This window comes from Rhinichthys klamathensis, unplaced genomic scaffold (assembly GCF_029890125.1).
Source record: "Rhinichthys klamathensis goyatoka isolate OS25496 unplaced genomic scaffold, OSU_Roscu_1.1 h1tg000236l_1, whole genome shotgun sequence".
Classification (NCBI taxonomy): Eukaryota; Metazoa; Chordata; class Actinopteri; order Cypriniformes; family Leuciscidae; genus Rhinichthys; species Rhinichthys klamathensis.
The window spans coordinates 3,450,001-3,467,500 of NW_026606759.1; the positions used below are offsets into that span (position 1 = coordinate 3,450,001).

Sequence of the window (17,500 nt, forward strand, 5' to 3'; positions counted from 1 at the left end):
GAGAAAGAGAAGGATAATGCAATGTATGAGGAAGATAAAAGAATGTGGTGGGAGAATGTTAAATATCTAATTAAAAGGTTTTCAATAAAGTATTGCAGCATCTTACAAACAAGTAAAAGACACAAAGAAAAAGAAACAAAGGAGACGTTAGAAAGAGAATTAAATAATGAGAATAAAGACATACAAAAGATAAAAGAAATAGAGGAGAATTTGAAAGAAATAGAAGAAAAAGAATATGAGGGGGCAAGATTAAGAAGTAAGTCCAAATATATGGTGGAGGGGGAGAAATGCACAAAGTTCTTTTTTGACTTGGAGAAAAAAAGGGCACAAGTTGGAATAATAAAAGAAATAAAAGGGAAAAGTGGAGAGATTGTGGAGGGGAATGAAAAAGTGCTAGAGGAGATAACGGCTTTTTATGAGGATCTTTTTAAAACAAGAGGGGTAGAAGAAGAGGTAAAAAATAAACTGTTAAATTATATTGAACCAAATTTAAGTGAAGAGGATAAAAAAGAATGTGATGGGGAAATCAAGAAGGATGAGATTGAAAGAGCGATAGATCAACTAAATAAAAGGAAAAGCCCAGGGATAGATGGTTTGGGAAGTGAATTTTATATATGTTTTAAGGAATTTTTAATAGAGATTTTAAAGGAGGTTTTTAGGGAAATTTTTAAAGAGGAAGAGATGAATGAAAGGATGGGAATGGGGCTGATGAAGCTAATATATAAAAAGAAAGGTGAACTAACAGATTTAAAAAACTACAGGCCGATAACAATGTTAAATACTGATTTAAAGATATTAGCAAAGATTCTTGCAAATAGGTTAAAAGAAGTGATGCCACGAATAATAAAAACAAATCAAGCATATGCAGTTAAAGGAAGAGACATAGCAGACATAACGATGAGTATAAGGGACACAATACAATACATAAAAGAAAAGAATGGAGACGGGTATTTAATCAGCTTAGACTTTGAAAAGGCTTTTGATAGAGTGGAGCATGAATATTTGTTTGGGGTTTTAAATAGGTTTGGTTTTGGTGAGAATTTTATGAAATGGATAAAGATTTTATATAAGGGGGCTCTAACAAAAATAAAATGTAACGGATTTTTAACAGAATGTTTTAAAATAACTAGATCAATTAGACAAGGATGTCCACTCTCAGCTTTATTATACTCTCTTGTGGCGGAACCTTTAGGCCTAGCAATAAGAAAAGAAGAGAAAATAAAAGGAATACAAATACAGGAAAGCAAAGCAGAAGGAAAAATTTTCCAATACGCAGATGACACAACAATAATAGTTAAAGGGGAAGAGTGTGTAAAAGAAGTAATGAAGAATGTACAAGAATATTGCAAAGGATCCGGAAGTAAAATTAATGAGGACAAGACGGTATATATGAGGTTCGGGGCAACGTCAGTTTTAACGGAATACTTTAATTTTAAGGAAGTTGAAGAAATTAGAATTTTAGGGATTTTAATGGGAAAGGATGGGAGGCAAGTAAGAGAAAAAATGTGGGAGGAATTGATAACAGGAATAGAGCGGAGGTTGAATTTTTGGAGATTGAGGGCTTTAAATTTGAAAGGGAAGGTTTTAGTATTGAATGTTTTAATGGCTTCAAAGTTGTGGTATGTTTTATATGTGACAGAAATGCCTTTGTGGGTAGAAGGGAGGTTGAAGAAATGTTTTCTTTGTTTTTTGTGGGAGGGTAAACCCCCAAGAATAGCGTATAACACTTTAATAGGGCCATTAGAAGAAGGTGGGTTGGGGTTAATGGATATTAAACAAAGGAAAAATTGCTTAAGGGTTAAAATAGTCAAAAAACTGTTGCAAGACGAAAATGAAACAGAATGGAAGAAAGTTATGAAATATTTTTTAAACAAATGTGGGAATTTTAATTTGGGGGAGGATATTTTATGGATGAAAACAAAAAACTGGATGGCGGAAGGATTATCGGATTTTTATAAGGAAATTTTAAGTGCTTGGGGGGATTTCTTAAATGTAATAGATTATAATCTGAAAGGAAGAGAAAACATCTTAAACCAACCTCTGTTCTTAAACAAAAGTATTTTAAGAGATGGGAAAGAGATCTTTTTTAAAAAATGGATGGATGTGGGTATAACAAGGGTAAGAGATGTTTTGTATGAATTTAAAGAAGGGTTTTTACCATCACAATTTATAATGGATGCAATGGAGGAAGCAAAAGAGGAATGCAACAAACGAGAAATAGAGAATAAATACGAAATTATCAAATACGCAATACCGGAGGAATGGATTAAAAGAATAGAAAACATGGAGGAATGGAAGAAAGAGAAAGACATTTATGTCAGACTTAAAGGAAAACTATGTAATTTTAAGGAGTGTAATGTGAAAGATTTTTATTGTTATTTTAGAGATGGTGTTTTTAAAGAACCAGTTGCTAACAATTTTTGGGTACAGAAAATTAAGGACCTGAAAAAAGAAAGTATATGGAGAAATATGAGGGGAAAGTTTGTGGAAGCAAAACTTGAATGTTTAGAGTATTTTATAAGGCACAAAGTAATTTTTACCGAATGTATTTTAACTAAGATTGGAATGGAACAGAATGCAACATGTAAAGTATGCCAAGAAGAAGACGAAGGGATTTTACACTTGTTTTTATACTGCAAAGAGTTGGAGGGTTTTTACAGAAAATGCAAAAGGGTGATAAAAGAATTAATTGAGGACTGGGACGAAGATGTAATAGAATGGAAGAGGATAGTGATGTTTGGATGGGAGGAAAATTGTCAAAGTAAACAGTTTGTGAACCTGTTAGTAATGTTGATAAAAAATGCAGTATGGGAAAGAAGAAATGTGGCAAAAAAAGGAAAAGTGGTGCTTGATGTTTGGAATGTTCTTAAAAGGAAAACAGAAAGATATATTGAAGGATTGTATTGGTATTTTAAGTATGAAAACATGTTGCAAAGCTTTTATGTTGTTTTTACTCCAAGGGTTTCTAAAGTTGTAAAAGATCTAGCATGGAATGTACCTGAAAGTGATTTGGATTTTTAATTTTAATTTTTACTTTTATTGTATTTTATTTTTTTAACAGTTCTTTAAACTTAAAGGGACATTGTGTAGGAATTACTCCCATCTAGCGGTGAAATTGTATTTTGCATTCAAACGAATTGTGCTCTCCAGCGCCTCGCTTTTTCAAATGTGTATTGCATCTACGGTAGCCGTTATGTACCAAAAAGCTATTGACAGGACGTCTTCTAATAGCACTTCGTCGAGTTTTCCTTTGGGTGAACAGGTTTGTTATTTCAAACAAACTGCAACTTTACAGTATGAATTACTGACTGTGAAAAACATGAACCATTGTAATTAGTATTTATGCTTATTTATTCGTTATATTTTCTTAAGTACGTGCATTGTTAGATTAGATATCATCATCATCATCATCATCATCAGATGATTCAACAGTAGAGGGAGAGGACAGAGAGGCAGTGGATCAGAAGAACGTTTCCACTGTCAGGCCAGAAGCTCCGCGGTGCTTCAATAAAACACGCCCGTGTTATCAGAAAACTAATCAGAAAGAAATGGAAACAGCATTGCAAAACAAATATGATAAAAGCGACCGTTTGCTGGCATTTTTGTTGTTTACTTGACTATTTAAAACCCAAGCATCGATGTTTTACCAGGTCTACAATAAAAGGCGATACATTGATCATGAATTAATGTATGTCAAAATTGCACATTAGTCACACAGAAATAAATTACCGTTAGGTTTCACAAAAGAAATAGGACACACTTACTTCAATCGCGTCTGTTTCTGTTTATTTGGTAGTAACAGGACATATATCACATTTAAAAAGAATGATAATTTCTACAAATATATGCCACCAATAATACGACCTGAGGAGCTTTAGCACTCTCTCGACTCCCAGTAGGCTAACGTTACAGATATTTTCCGTCAGAGAAACAGAGGAAGCTCCCGGGAAAAAAAATGTGCTTTATTTTATGATAGTCCGGTATAAAGAGACGAGACGTAGGCTATCTGACAGATAAAATAAAAACATTATTGTGATAACCTTTATGATTGGTCTGATTTCTTCAAACGTTCACTATGTTTTTTTTACTATGCGTATCTTCAAGCGTTTATTTTGTTTACTATGGTAACGTTAATGGTTAGCGTGCAATATAGTCTTTTACTCGCGTATAAATATTTCTACCTTATATGGTGATCAGAATCCACATCGGATCACAAACAAAAGGCATTCAAACGTGAGTTACATTATTTTAAAAGTAGCCTATTTACTGCTGACAGAATCACCCGGCGCTGTCGTCTAGTAGAGGTGGACGACGAGGAAGAGGAGGAGAGCGAGAGTCAATACCACGACGACAAAGATGCCCGCGGCAGCTACAAGAGACGATCTTGATAGAATTGAAAGTTTCCAAGGCAGAGAAGAGAAGCAATGCAGCCTTTTAAACTTGCCGGGGCAGTGACCAGCGCCTCTCAGCTCTGCTCCTCCGGTTCTGCTGCTTTCAGTTACATGACGCTGGCTCTGAACGAAAACGCGTTGTGGAAACGCGTTTGGTTGGTACTTTTTGACCCTCTCTGCTATTATAGTTTTTCAAGATGGCGGAACGACATGGAAGCCTCCGTGAACCTACCCGTCCCATGTACATAAAGATAATAAATTCTTAATTTACGAGGATAAGTCAGATAATTTGCAGAGGTATTTGTACACCATTGAGGACATATTTAAGAATAAAAATATTGATTTCAGATAATAAAATACCTAAAAACCTACACAGTGTCCCTTTAAGAATTGTGTACTGAGGGTCTGTATTACAAAAATATGTATTGAAAATGATGAAAGTTTTGATGTATATTTTTGTATTTGAAACATTTTCAAAAAAAAAAAAAAAAAAAAAAAAAAACACCCCCGATCTCGTCTGATCTCGGAAGCTAAGCAAGGTCGGGCCTGGTTAGTACTTGGATGGGAGACCGCCTGGGAATACCAGGTGCTGTAAGCTTTATTGTTTACTTCACTAATGTTCTAACCTTTCAAATAGCCCGATTTTGGCAGCAGATTTCGCTTACGGCCATACCACTTTGAGCACGCCCGATCTCGTCTGATCTCGGAAGCTAAGCAAGGTCGGGCCTGGTTAGTACTTGGATGGGAGACCGCCTGGGAATACCAGGTGCTGTAAGCTTTATTGTTTACTTCACTAATGTTCTAACCTTTCAAATAGCCAGATTTTGGCAGCAGATTTCGCTTACGGCCATACCACTTTGAGCACGCCCGATCTCGTCTGATCTCGGAAGCTAAGCAAGGTCGGGCCTGGTTAGTACTTGGATGGGAGACCGCCTGGGAATACCAGGTGCTGTAAGCTTTATTGTTTACTTCACTAATGTTCTAACCTTTCAAATAGCCAGATTTTGGCAGCAGATTTCGCTTACGGCCATACCACTTTGAGCACGCCCGATCTCGTCTGATCTCGGAAGCTAAGCAGGGTCAGGCCTGGTTAGTACTTGGATGGGAGACCGCCTGGGAATACCAGGTGCTGTAAGCTTTTTAGTTTACTTCACTAATGTTATAACCTTTTAAATAGCCCGATTTTGGCAGCAGTTTTCGCTTACGGCCATACCACCTTGAGGGCGCCAGAGAGTCGCTGGTTTAAGGAAGTGTTTGGCTGCAGTGGGTGAGGGAGGCTCACCATTTTGCTTTTTAATTTTTGTTTTGTTTAAAATACAGTTTTTGTTTGTAATTTGATTTCTTTTTTGAGTTAATCACTTCCCAGCAGCCAAGGCTGTCTGGGGAGTTTTTCTTATTTTTTATATCTTTTTACAAAATGGACGGATTACAAGGTAAAGACATGGATATGGCAGGAGGATCAAGTCGGAAAGGAGACCCTAGCATGGACAAAGGATTACGAGAAAGAAAAGACAAAGACAGAACAGAAAGGATGCGGATTTATAAAAAGGAAGCAACTATAACTGTGGATTTAGCAGAGGTGCCGGATGGAAAAGCAGAGGATATAATCAAAGTTTGAACGGAACAGGTGGGACTTGATCAAATTTTGGCAGTACGGCCTAAACAGAACAAAGAATATGAAGTGACTTTAGCTACAGAAGAAACATGTGATGATCTAATAAACGGACTAGAAATTAAAGGAAAGAGGTGTGAAGTCAAGAAACTAAAGGACCGAGTTTTTGTGGTTTCAATAATGCATCTGCCGGCCTATCTAGAAGACGCCATTATTGTGGACAAGCTGGAGGGGTGGGGAGTAATCCCTATCTCACAAATCAAAAGGAGAGTCTACCCGGGTACAGACATTGAAGATGGAACGCGCTTTGTTAAAGTGAAATTCCCTAAAGAAGTGGCCTCGCTACCTTATAGTACACGCTTTGAGACAGCGGAAGGAACTCAGTACTTCAGGATTATTCACAGCAGGCAGGTTAAAACCTGTCGGCTGTGTTTGAGTCCGGAGCACATTATCAAAGACTGTCCAAGTTTTGTGTGTTTTAAATGCGAGGAACAGGGCCATTTCGCGAGGGATTGCAAAGCTGTCAAGTGCCCGGACTGTTTTAAAGTTTTAAATAAGTGTGAATGTGAGATGGAAGGAGGAGAAGAGGAGACACAACAAGAGGAGGGGAGGCAGATGCAGAATGAAACTAATGAAACGAATGAACCAAGTGAGTCGGAAGAACAGCAGAAGAAAGAAGTAGAAGGAGAGGAGATCGAAGAAGATCCTGAAGAAGACAATGTACAAGAGATTGTAGGTGAAGAGGAGGAGATGGAACAAGAGAGAAGGACACAAATGGACACATCAACAAAGACAACAGAACAGTGGAACACAAGGGGATATGAAAGGAGTAAAAGGTTGAAAAAAGACAGAGAAAAAGAAAAAGAAAACGGACAAGAGGGCAAAAGAAAGGACAAGGAATTAGGTGGAGTGACAAGAAGAAGAATGCAGAAGGTAATACCTAATCTAGAGTTTGCTAAAAGATTTATAAGTAAAGAAGAAATCAAATGTACGAACAGATTTGAGGGTTTAAGATGTATCGAAGAAGAAGAAGAAGAAGAAGGACTGTAAAATGATGTCTTTTAAACTCTTAGTTATTTTAATTATGGTTTTGAATATGGTGATTTTAAATGCAAGAGGTCTACTGAATAGGGAAAAATTTGAAAGAGTAAAAGAGTTGTGTAAAGAAGATGTTATTGTATTACAGGAAACGAATTGGAAAGATGAAATAATGGAAGACTTAAAAAAGAGGTGGGGGGGAGAAATATATTTTAATAATGGGGATGGAAGAATGGGAAGAGGAGTTGCTATTTTAGTAAGAAAGGAGAAGGATATTGAGGTTAAAGAAATATATGATGATGGAAAAGGAAAATGTATTGCTGTCGAAATAAGATATGAAGATAGAACATTTATTTTGATTAATGTACATGCACCTAATGAAGAAAAAGAAAAGAGGAACTATTTTAGTGCTTTAAGAGACTTAATGGAAAGTTGGGAGACAATAATGATGGTGGGAGATTTTAATACAGTTTTTAATAAAAGAGATATGGCAGATGGAATGGTTTTTAAAACAGATATGGGGAGAAAAGAACTTAAGATGCTGATGGAAGAAAAAAGCTTACTTGATGTGTGGAGAGAGAGACATGAAAAAAAGAGAGAATTTTCTAGGAAACAACTAGTTAGGAATTTCTTATGTCAAACAAGAATTGATCATGTTTTAAGCACAAGAAATTTAGAATATTTTATTGAGGATATATTGTACAAAGAAAACTCTTTGAGCGATCATAAGATGATTTTAATGAGGATGGATTTTAAAAAAGAGGATAAAGGGCCTGGAGTTTGGATTTTAAATACAGAGATTTTAAAGAGTGAAAGCTATAAATTAGGGATCGAAAAAGTAATAGAAGAAGAAAGAGCGGATGGGATGTACCTAGAAGATAAAAGAATTTGGTGGGAAAATGTAAAATATGAAATAAAGAAATACTCAATAAAATACAGCAAATTGGTTCAGAGAGTTAAAAAAGCTAAAGAAAAAGATACAAGGAAAACATTAAAAGAAGAGTTAAATAAGAGAGAAGTAAATATACAAAATGTAATAGTTATGGAAGAAAATCTAAAGAAAATAGAGGAGAATAAATGTAAAGGAGCGAGTTTGAGAAGTAAAGCAAAATACATGGTTGAAGGAGAGAAATGTACAAGATTTTTTTTTAACTTAGAAAAAAGTAAAGGAAGAGCAGAAATGATAAAAGAAATAAAGGTCAAAGATGGAGAACTAGTAAAAGAAACGAAAGGAATTTTGAAAGAAGTAAAAAAATATTATGAAGAACTTTTTAAAACAAAGGGGTTAGATGAAGAGAAGAAAAATATACTATTACAGCAAATATCAATGAGAGTAGAGAATAAGGACAAAGCAGAATGTGATAAGGAAATAGGACAGGAAGAAATAATACAGGCAATAGATCTTTTAAAAACAAAGAAAAGTCCCGGTATAGATGGGATAGGAAATGAGTTTTATAAGGTTTTTAAGGAGGAAATTAGTCTGATTTTAAAGGATGTTTATGAGGAGATTTTTAAGAAGGAATGTCTAAATCAGAAGATGGGTTTAGGGCTGATGAAGATTATATACAAAAGAAAGGGGGATAAAGCACTTTTAAAAAAATTTTGACCAATCACCATGTTAAATACGGATTTTAAGATTTTAGCAAAGGTTTTAGCAAATAGATTAAAGAATGTACTACCTAGCATAATAGAAACAAATCAGGCATATGGTGTAAAGGGAAGAGACATTGCAGAAACAACAAGCAGTATAAGAGATATAATAAGTTATATAAATGGAGAAAAAAAGAATGGTTATGTTATTAGCTTAGACTTTGAAAAAGCCTTTGACAGAGTAGAACATGGGTTTTTATTTTCAGTTTTAGAGAAATTTGGGTTTGGGGAAAATTTTATTAAATGGATAAGAATTTTATATAGGGATACGATAACAAAAGTGAAATGTAATGGATTTTTAACAGAACCTTTTGCTATTACAAGGTCAATAAGACAAGGCTGTCCACTATCAGCTCAATTATATTCGCTGGTAGCGGAACCTTTAGGGTTAATAATCAAAAAGGAGAAGGAAATAAAAGGAATAGAGATGGATGAAGGAAATGAAATAAAGAAAATATTTCAATATGCAGATGATACAACAATTGTAGTTAAAAATGAACAAAGTGTTAAACATGTAATGGAAAAAGTGGAATGGTACTGCCAAGGTTCTGGAGCAAAAATAAATGAGGAAAAGACAGTTTACATGAGATTTGGGAAGGTACCGGTTTTAACAGACTGCTTTAGCTTTACACAAGTACAAGAAATGAGGATTTTAGGAGTGGTTTTAGGGAAAAATGAAAAAAGCATACGAGACATTATGTGGGAAGAGGTAGTGGAAGGAATGGAGAGGAAGTTAATATTCTGGAAAAACAGATTTTTAAATTTAAAGGGAAAGATTTTAATTGTAAATGTGTTGATGCTGTCTAAGATGTGGTATGTTCTATATGTGAATTCCATGCCTATATGGGTAAAACAAAGATTGAAAACATGTATTTTAGAATTTTTATGGGAGAAAAAACCCCCAAGAATCGCTTATAATACTTTGATTGGACCGGCAGAAGAGGGAGGAATGGGTTTAGTAGATCTTGAACAAAAGATGAACAGTATGAGAATTAAAGTGGTTAAGAAGTATTTAGATGAGGAAAATAAAGGTGATTGGAAAAGTATAATGGAATTTTATTTAAATAAATGTGGGAATTTGAATTTGGGAGATAACATTTTATGGATGAAGTTAAAAAAGTGGATGATACAAGGGATACCAGATTTTTATAAAGAAGTTTTAAGTGCTTGGGGTTTTTTTTTTAACTGAAGTGAATTTTAAACCATGTGGAAGAGAGAGCATTTTAAATCAACCACTGTTTTTAAACAAAAACATTGTAATACAAGAAAAGGAAATTTATTTTAAGAAATGGGTGGAGGTGGGAATTTTAAAAGTAAGAGATATTCTATATGAATTCAAGGAGGGATTTGTACCCATACAAGTGATTGTTGATGCATTGGAGGAAGCTAAAGAGGAATATAATGTGAACACCATAAAGAAACAATACGAAGAAGTAAAAAATGCAATACCGGAAGATTGGTTGAATGTTATTCAAAGTGAAGAGAAAAGTGAGAATAAAATAGAGGTGTTTTTAAAATTGCAAGAAAAGTTTGTAGATTTTAAGTCATGTAATGTTAAAAGGTTTTATAATTATTTTAGAAATTCAGTTTTTAAAAAGCCTTTAGCAAATCAACTCTGGCTGAGGCATTTTAAAGAGATTGAAGAAAAAGAAATATGGAAAAACATGAAATGGAAATTTATGGACACTGATTTAGAATGTTTAGATTTTTTTATAAGACACAACGTGATTTTCACGGGAATGCGCTTATGCAAAATTGGGAGAGAACAAGATGCGATATGTAAAGTTTGCAACAAAGAAGATGAAGGTATTTTACATTTGTTTTTATACTGTGAAAAACTGAAACAATTTTTCAATGTGATGAAAGAGATTGTGAGTGATTTAAGAGGTAAAGAGGAAGATTTTAGTTGGAATAGGATTTTTATGCTGGGACTAAATGAGGACAATGAGAATAAAAAAGTAATTAATTTGTTGTTAGTCATTGCAAAAAGTGCAATCTGGAAAAGAAGGAATGTGGCGAAAAATAGGATTTTTGTAATGGACTTGGGTTTGGTTTTCAAAGGATTGGTTGAAGATTATTTACATATTTTGTACAATTATTTTAAAATGGAAAACAATGTTGTTTTGTTTTTCAAGATTTTTAATAATGAAGTAATGCAAATTTTTAAGAAACATAAACTGTTCCTGCTGAAAGAAGATGTATTTTAAAATATTATGTCAAATGTTATGTTCCCTTCCTCGCATTTTAGTGTGTTTTATTTTAATGAAGATGACAGCTGCATCTTTGTAAATTTTGGTTTATTATTATTTTTTATTTATTTATTTATTTAGTTTTTTTATGTTGATGATTGCTCTTTTGGACAGATTGGAAAGATTGCTCTACCTCATAGAATATACACCACCACTGGCTAGTAATGGACTTGGGACATTTAAACTGCCATCATGGTGAACTAAAGAACCTCCATGTGCGAGGTAAACAAACATAGGTAATTTATTGTATAGGGACCAATGTTGGTTACATTCTATTGTCATCGCTTTAAATTACATGCAAGATATGTTATTTATTTGCTGTACAGTGGTTATGATTCTTCAATAAAAAATAAATAAAAAAAAAATAAAAAAAAACCACGCCCGATCTCGTCTGATCTCGGAAGCTAAGCAAGGTCGGGCCTGGTTAGTACTTGGATGGGAGACCGCCTGGGAATACCAGGTGCTGTAAACTTTATTGTTTAAAAAAAAAAAAAAGCACGCCCGATCTCGTCTGATCTCGGAAGCTAAGGAAGGTCGGGCCTGGTTAGTACTTGGATGGGAGACCGCCTGGGAATACCAGGTGCTGTAAGCTTTATTGTAAAAAAAAAAAAAAAAAAAAAAAAGAGTCAATGAGCTTTTCAAATAGGCGGAAATAGTCTCTTTGTTTCTTCAAAAAGCCTGAAATAGTCTCTCTGAGTTTCTTCAGACACCCTGAAAGAGTCTCTTAAATTTTTCTTCAAAAAGCCCGATTTTGGCAGCAGATTTCGCTTACGGCCATACCACTTTGAGCACGCCCTAGTGGTAGCAGGAAGTTGTGTGGCAGTAGTTGGGAGAGGAAGGCTCTCCCCCATTTTGTTTTCTTCTATTTGTGTTTGTTTTGTGAGTTTTTTTTACTGTAAGTTAGTTTTTTTGTTTTTGTTTTTGTTTGTTAAACCACCTAACAGCAGCATATCGCTGTCTGGAGGGTGGTTGATCTTTTTTTTTTCTCCAAATGGACGGATTAAATGGAAACGACTCGGAACTGGCTGGAGAGAAACGTATGGCAAACGACACTGGACTGGCTGGAGAGAAACGCTTGGCAATCGACACTGGAATGGATTATCGACAACGAGCTGGACATGATGTGAGAGACAAGAGTGCAGGACGGAAATACCTAAAGGAGGCGACAATGATTTTGAATGTGGAAAATGTCAATGAGGTGAGAGCGGTGGATATTATAAAGGCGGTGGTGGAAAAATGTGGACATGGGAAAATTCTGGCGTTAAGGCCAAGACAAGGAAAAGAATATGAACTAACAATGGAAAATGAAGAAACATGTGAGGATTTGATGGACGGACTGAATATAAAAGGAGTGAATTGTGACATTAAAAAGCTGCAGAATAGAGACTATGTGGTTTCCTTCATGCACCTGCCCGTCTACCTGGAGGATAGAGCAATAATTGAAAAATTGGAGGGATGGGGAGTTAATCCCATTTCAAAAATTAAAAGAAGACACTACCCGGGCACGGATATTGAGGATGGAACGAGGTTCCTTAAAGTAAGGTTCCCGAAAGAGGTGGCATCGTTGCCTTACAGCACAAGGCTGGAAACGGCAGAGGGGCAGCAGTATTTTAGGGTGATGCACAGTCACCAGGTGAAGACCTGTCGGCTGTGCATGAGCCCAGATCATCTGCTTAAAGAGTGCCCAGATTTTAAATGCCACAAATGCGAAGAAAGAGGGCACTTCGCAAGAGACTGTAACGCAGCCAGGTGCCCGGAGTGTCGGAATATTTTAAATAAATGTGAGTGTTTGATGGAGGAAGAGGAAGGAGGTAGGGAACACCAGGTGGACGGACAGGTGCATGAAGGAAACAACGAGGAGGAAAGACAAACTGATGTGGGACAAGAGGAACAAGTTATACAACAAAAAGAAACGGAAGAAGGAACGAGTAACAGAGAGGAAGAAGGAGAGCAAGAGAGCAATAAAGATAAAGAACAAACAATGGAACAGGACATGCAATGGTCAGCAATGGGAATATCGGACAGTAGTAAAAGTTATCGGGATGGCATGGAGAAGGATGAAATAACGATGGACAACATGGAGAACAACAGAGGAGGGAGAGGACAAATAAGAAGAAGGTCATTGAAGTTTGAGCCAAATCTGGAAAATGCAAGAAAAAAGACTACGACAAGGGGGCAAGATCAAAGTGCAAACAGATATGAAGTGTTAAAGGACCTGGAGGGAGAAAATGGAGAATAATGGTTTTTAGGTATTTATTTTTCTTTCTTTTAATGGTTTTAAGTTGTGTTACTTTTAATGCAAGGGGACTGATGGACATGGGAAAATTTGAAAGAGTGAAAGAAAAGTGTAGAGGAGAAGATGTTATTGTTTTACAAGAAACAAATTGGAAAGAGAGTGTGATGATGGAATATAAAAAGAAATGGGAAGGGGATATTTTATATAATAATGGGGATGGTAGGCTTGGAAGAGGGGTGGCGTTTTTAATGAGAAAAGATGCTTTTAATACAACCAAAGTGGTGTACAAAGATACGATAGGGAAATGCATGGCTGTGGAAGTAAATTACGAAGGATGTGAATTGATTTTAGTGAATGTACATGCACCAACAGAAGAGAAAGAAAAGAAAGAATTTTTTAATTGTTTAAGGAGTGTAATAAAGAAATATAAGGAAATAATAATGATGGGGGATTTTAACACTGTTTTTAGCAAACAAGACATGGCAGAGGGGATGGTTTTTAAATCAGACACAGGGAGGAAAGAATTAAATGAATTGATGAGGGAAAATAATTTAATAGATGTATGGAGAGAGAGAAATGGGAGGAAAAAAGTTTATTCAAGGAAGCAAATAGTGGGGCATTTTATATGTAAAACAAGAATTGATTATGTGTTATGTACAAGAAATGTGGAGAACTTTATCAAAAAAATCAGCTATGAAGAAACTAGTTTTAGTGATCATAAGTTTGTACGTTTTAAAATAGATTGGAGTAATGTGCAAAGGGGACCGGGTACGTGGATTTTAAATACAGAGATTTTAAAGAATGAAGATTATGTTGCAGAGATAAAAGGAATTATAGAGAAAGAGAAGGATAATGCAATGTATGAGGAAGATAAAAGAATGTGGTGGGAGAATGTTAAATATCTAATTAAAAGGTTTTCAATAAAGTATTGCAGCATCTTACAAACAAGTAAAAGACACAAAGAAAAAGAAACAAAGGAGACGTTAGAAAGAGAATTAAATAATGAGAATAAAGACATACAAAAGATAAAAGAAATAGAGGAGAATTTGAAAGAAATAGAAGAAAAAGAATATGAGGGGGCAAGATTAAGAAGTAAGTCCAAATATATGGTGGAGGGGGAGAAATGCACAAAGTTCTTTTTTGACTTGGAGAAAAAAAGGGCACAAGTTGGAATAATAAAAGAAATAAAAGGGAAAAGTGGAGAGATTGTGGAGGGGAATGAAAAAGTGCTAGAGGAGATAACGGCTTTTTATGAGGATCTTTTTAAAACAAGAGGGGTAGAAGAAGAGGTAAAAAATAAACTGTTAAATTATATTGAACCAAATTTAAGTGAAGAGGATAAAAAAGAATGTGATGGGGAAATCAAGAAGGATGAGATTGAAAGAGCGATAGATCAACTAAATAAAAGGAAAAGCCCAGGGATAGATGGTTTGGGAAGTGAATTTTATATATGTTTTAAGGAATTTTTAATAGAGATTTTAAAGGAGGTTTTTAGGGAAATTTTTAAAGAGGAAGAGATGAATGAAAGGATGGGAATGGGGCTGATGAAGCTAATATATAAAAAGAAAGGTGAACTAACAGATTTAAAAAACTACAGGCCGATAACAATGTTAAATACTGATTTAAAGATATTAGCAAAGATTCTTGCAAATAGGTTAAAAGAAGTGATGCCACGAATAATAAAAACAAATCAAGCATATGCAGTTAAAGGAAGAGACATAGCAGACATAACGATGAGTATAAGGGACACAATACAATACATAAAAGAAAAGAATGGAGACGGGTATTTAATCAGCTTAGACTTTGAAAAGGCTTTTGATAGAGTGGAGCATGAATATTTGTTTGGGGTTTTAAATAGGTTTGGTTTTGGTGAGAATTTTATGAAATGGATAAAGATTTTATATAAGGGGGCTCTAACAAAAATAAAATGTAACGGATTTTTAACAGAATGTTTTAAAATAACTAGATCAATTAGACAAGGATGTCCACTCTCAGCTTTATTATACTCTCTTGTGGCGGAACCTTTAGGCCTAGCAATAAGAAAAGAAGAGAAAATAAAAGGAATACAAATACAGGAAAGCAAAGCAGAAGGAAAAATTTTCCAATACGCAGATGACACAACAATAATAGTTAAAGGGGAAGAGTGTGTAAAAGAAGTAATGAAGAATGTACAAGAATATTGCAAAGGATCCGGAAGTAAAATTAATGAGGACAAGACGGTATATATGAGGTTCGGGGCAACGTCAGTTTTAACGGAATACTTTAATTTTAAGGAAGTTGAAGAAATTAGAATTTTAGGGATTTTAATGGGAAAGGATGGGAGGCAAGTAAGAGAAAAAATGTGGGAGGAATTGATAACAGGAATAGAGCGGAGGTTGAATTTTTGGAGATTGAGGGCTTTAAATTTGAAAGGGAAGGTTTTAGTATTGAATGTTTTAATGGCTTCAAAGTTGTGGTATGTTTTATATGTGACAGAAATGCCTTTGTGGGTAGAAGGGAGGTTGAAGAAATGTTTTCTTTGTTTTTTGTGGGAGGGTAAACCCCCAAGAATAGCGTATAACACTTTAATAGGGCCATTAGAAGAAGGTGGGTTGGGGTTAATGGATATTAAACAAAGGAAAAATTGCTTAAGGGTTAAAATAGTCAAAAAACTGTTGCAAGACGAAAATGAAACAGAATGGAAGAAAGTTATGAAATATTTTTTAAACAAATGTGGGAATTTTAATTTGGGGGAGGATATTTTATGGATGAAAACAAAAAACTGGATGGCGGAAGGATTATCGGATTTTTATAAGGAAATTTTAAGTGCTTGGGGGGATTTCTTAAATGTAATAGATTATAATCTGAAAGGAAGAGAAAACATCTTAAACCAACCTCTGTTCTTAAACAAAAGTATTTTAAGAGATGGGAAAGAGATCTTTTTTAAAAAATGGATGGATGTGGGTATAACAAGGGTAAGAGATGTTTTGTATGAATTTAAAGAAGGGTTTTTACCATCACAATTTATAATGGATGCAATGGAGGAAGCAAAAGAGGAATGCAACAAACGAGAAATAGAGAATAAATACGAAATTATCAAATACGCAATACCGGAGGAATGGATTAAAAGAATAGAAAACATGGAGGAATGGAAGAAAGAGAAAGACATTTATGTCAGACTTAAAGGAAAACTATGTAATTTTAAGGAGTGTAATGTGAAAGATTTTTATTGTTATTTTAGAGATGGTGTTTTTAAAGAACCAGTTGCTAACAATTTTTGGGTACAGAAAATTAAGGACCTGAAAAAAGAAAGTATATGGAGAAATATGAGGGGAAAGTTTGTGGAAGCAAAACTTGAATGTTTAGAGTATTTTATAAGGCACAAAGTAATTTTTACCGAATGTATTTTAACTAAGATTGGAATGGAACAGAATGCAACATGTAAAGTATGCCAAGAAGAAGACGAAGGGATTTTACACTTGTTTTTATACTGCAAAGAGTTGGAGGGTTTTTACAGAAAATGCAAAAGGGTGATAAAAGAATTAATTGAGGACTGGGACGAAGATGTAATAGAATGGAAGAGGATAGTGATGTTTGGATGGGAGGAAAATTGTCAAAGTAAACAGTTTGTGAACCTGTTAGTAATGTTGGTAAAAAATGCAGTATGGGAAAGAAGAAATGTGGCAAAAAAAGGAAAAGTGGTGCTTGATGTTTGGAATGTTCTTAAAAGGAAAACAGAAAGATATATTGAAGGATTGTATTGGTATTTTAAGTATGAAAACATGTTGCAAAGCTTTTATGTTGTTTTTACTCCAAGGGTTTCTAAAGTTGTAAAAGATCTAGCATGGAATGTACCTGAAAGTGATTTGGATTTTTAATTTTAATTTTTACTTTTATTGTATTTTATTTTTTTAACAGTTCTTTAAACTTAAGAATTGTGTACTGAGGGTCTGTATTACAAAAATATGTATTGAAAATGATGAAAGTTTTGATGTATATTTTTGTATTTGAAACATTTTCAATAAAAAAAAAAAAAAAAAAAAAAAAAAAAAAAAAAAAAAAGCACGCCCGATCTCGTCTGATCTCGGAAGCTAAGCAAGGTCGGGCCTGGTTAGTACTTGGATGGGAGACCGCCTGGGAATACCAGGTGCTGTAAGCTTTATTGTTTACTTCACTAATGTTCTAACCTTTCAAATAGCCCGATTTTGGCAGCAGATTTCGCTTACGGCCATACCACTTTGAGCACGCCCGATCTCGTCTGATCTCGGAAGCTAAGCAAGGTCGGGCCTGGTTAGTACTTGGATGGGAGACCGCCTGGGAATACCAGGTGCTGTAAGCTTTATTG

General features: G+C 34.8%; 4 non-coding genes across 4 annotated transcripts; all 4 read left to right on the plus strand.

Moving 5' to 3' along the window:
• The first annotated feature begins 5,050 nt into the window (after positions 1-5,050).
• LOC130100003 (5S ribosomal RNA) lies at positions 5,051-5,169 on the plus strand. Its single transcript, XR_008808649.1, has one exon. It is a non-coding gene; the product is annotated as a 5S ribosomal RNA (ribosomal RNA).
• Positions 5,170-5,230: 61 nt separating this feature from the next.
• On the plus strand, positions 5,231-5,349 carry LOC130100004 (5S ribosomal RNA). Its single transcript, XR_008808650.1, has one exon. It is a non-coding gene; the product is annotated as a 5S ribosomal RNA (ribosomal RNA).
• Positions 5,350-5,410: 61 nt separating this feature from the next.
• LOC130100160 (5S ribosomal RNA) lies at positions 5,411-5,529 on the plus strand. The gene has a single exon (XR_008808798.1). It is a non-coding gene; the product is annotated as a 5S ribosomal RNA (ribosomal RNA).
• Positions 5,530-17,375: 11,846 nt separating this feature from the next.
• LOC130100005 (5S ribosomal RNA) lies at positions 17,376-17,494 on the plus strand. Its single transcript, XR_008808651.1, has one exon. It is a non-coding gene; the product is annotated as a 5S ribosomal RNA (ribosomal RNA).
• The last annotated feature ends 6 nt before the right edge of the window (positions 17,495-17,500 follow it).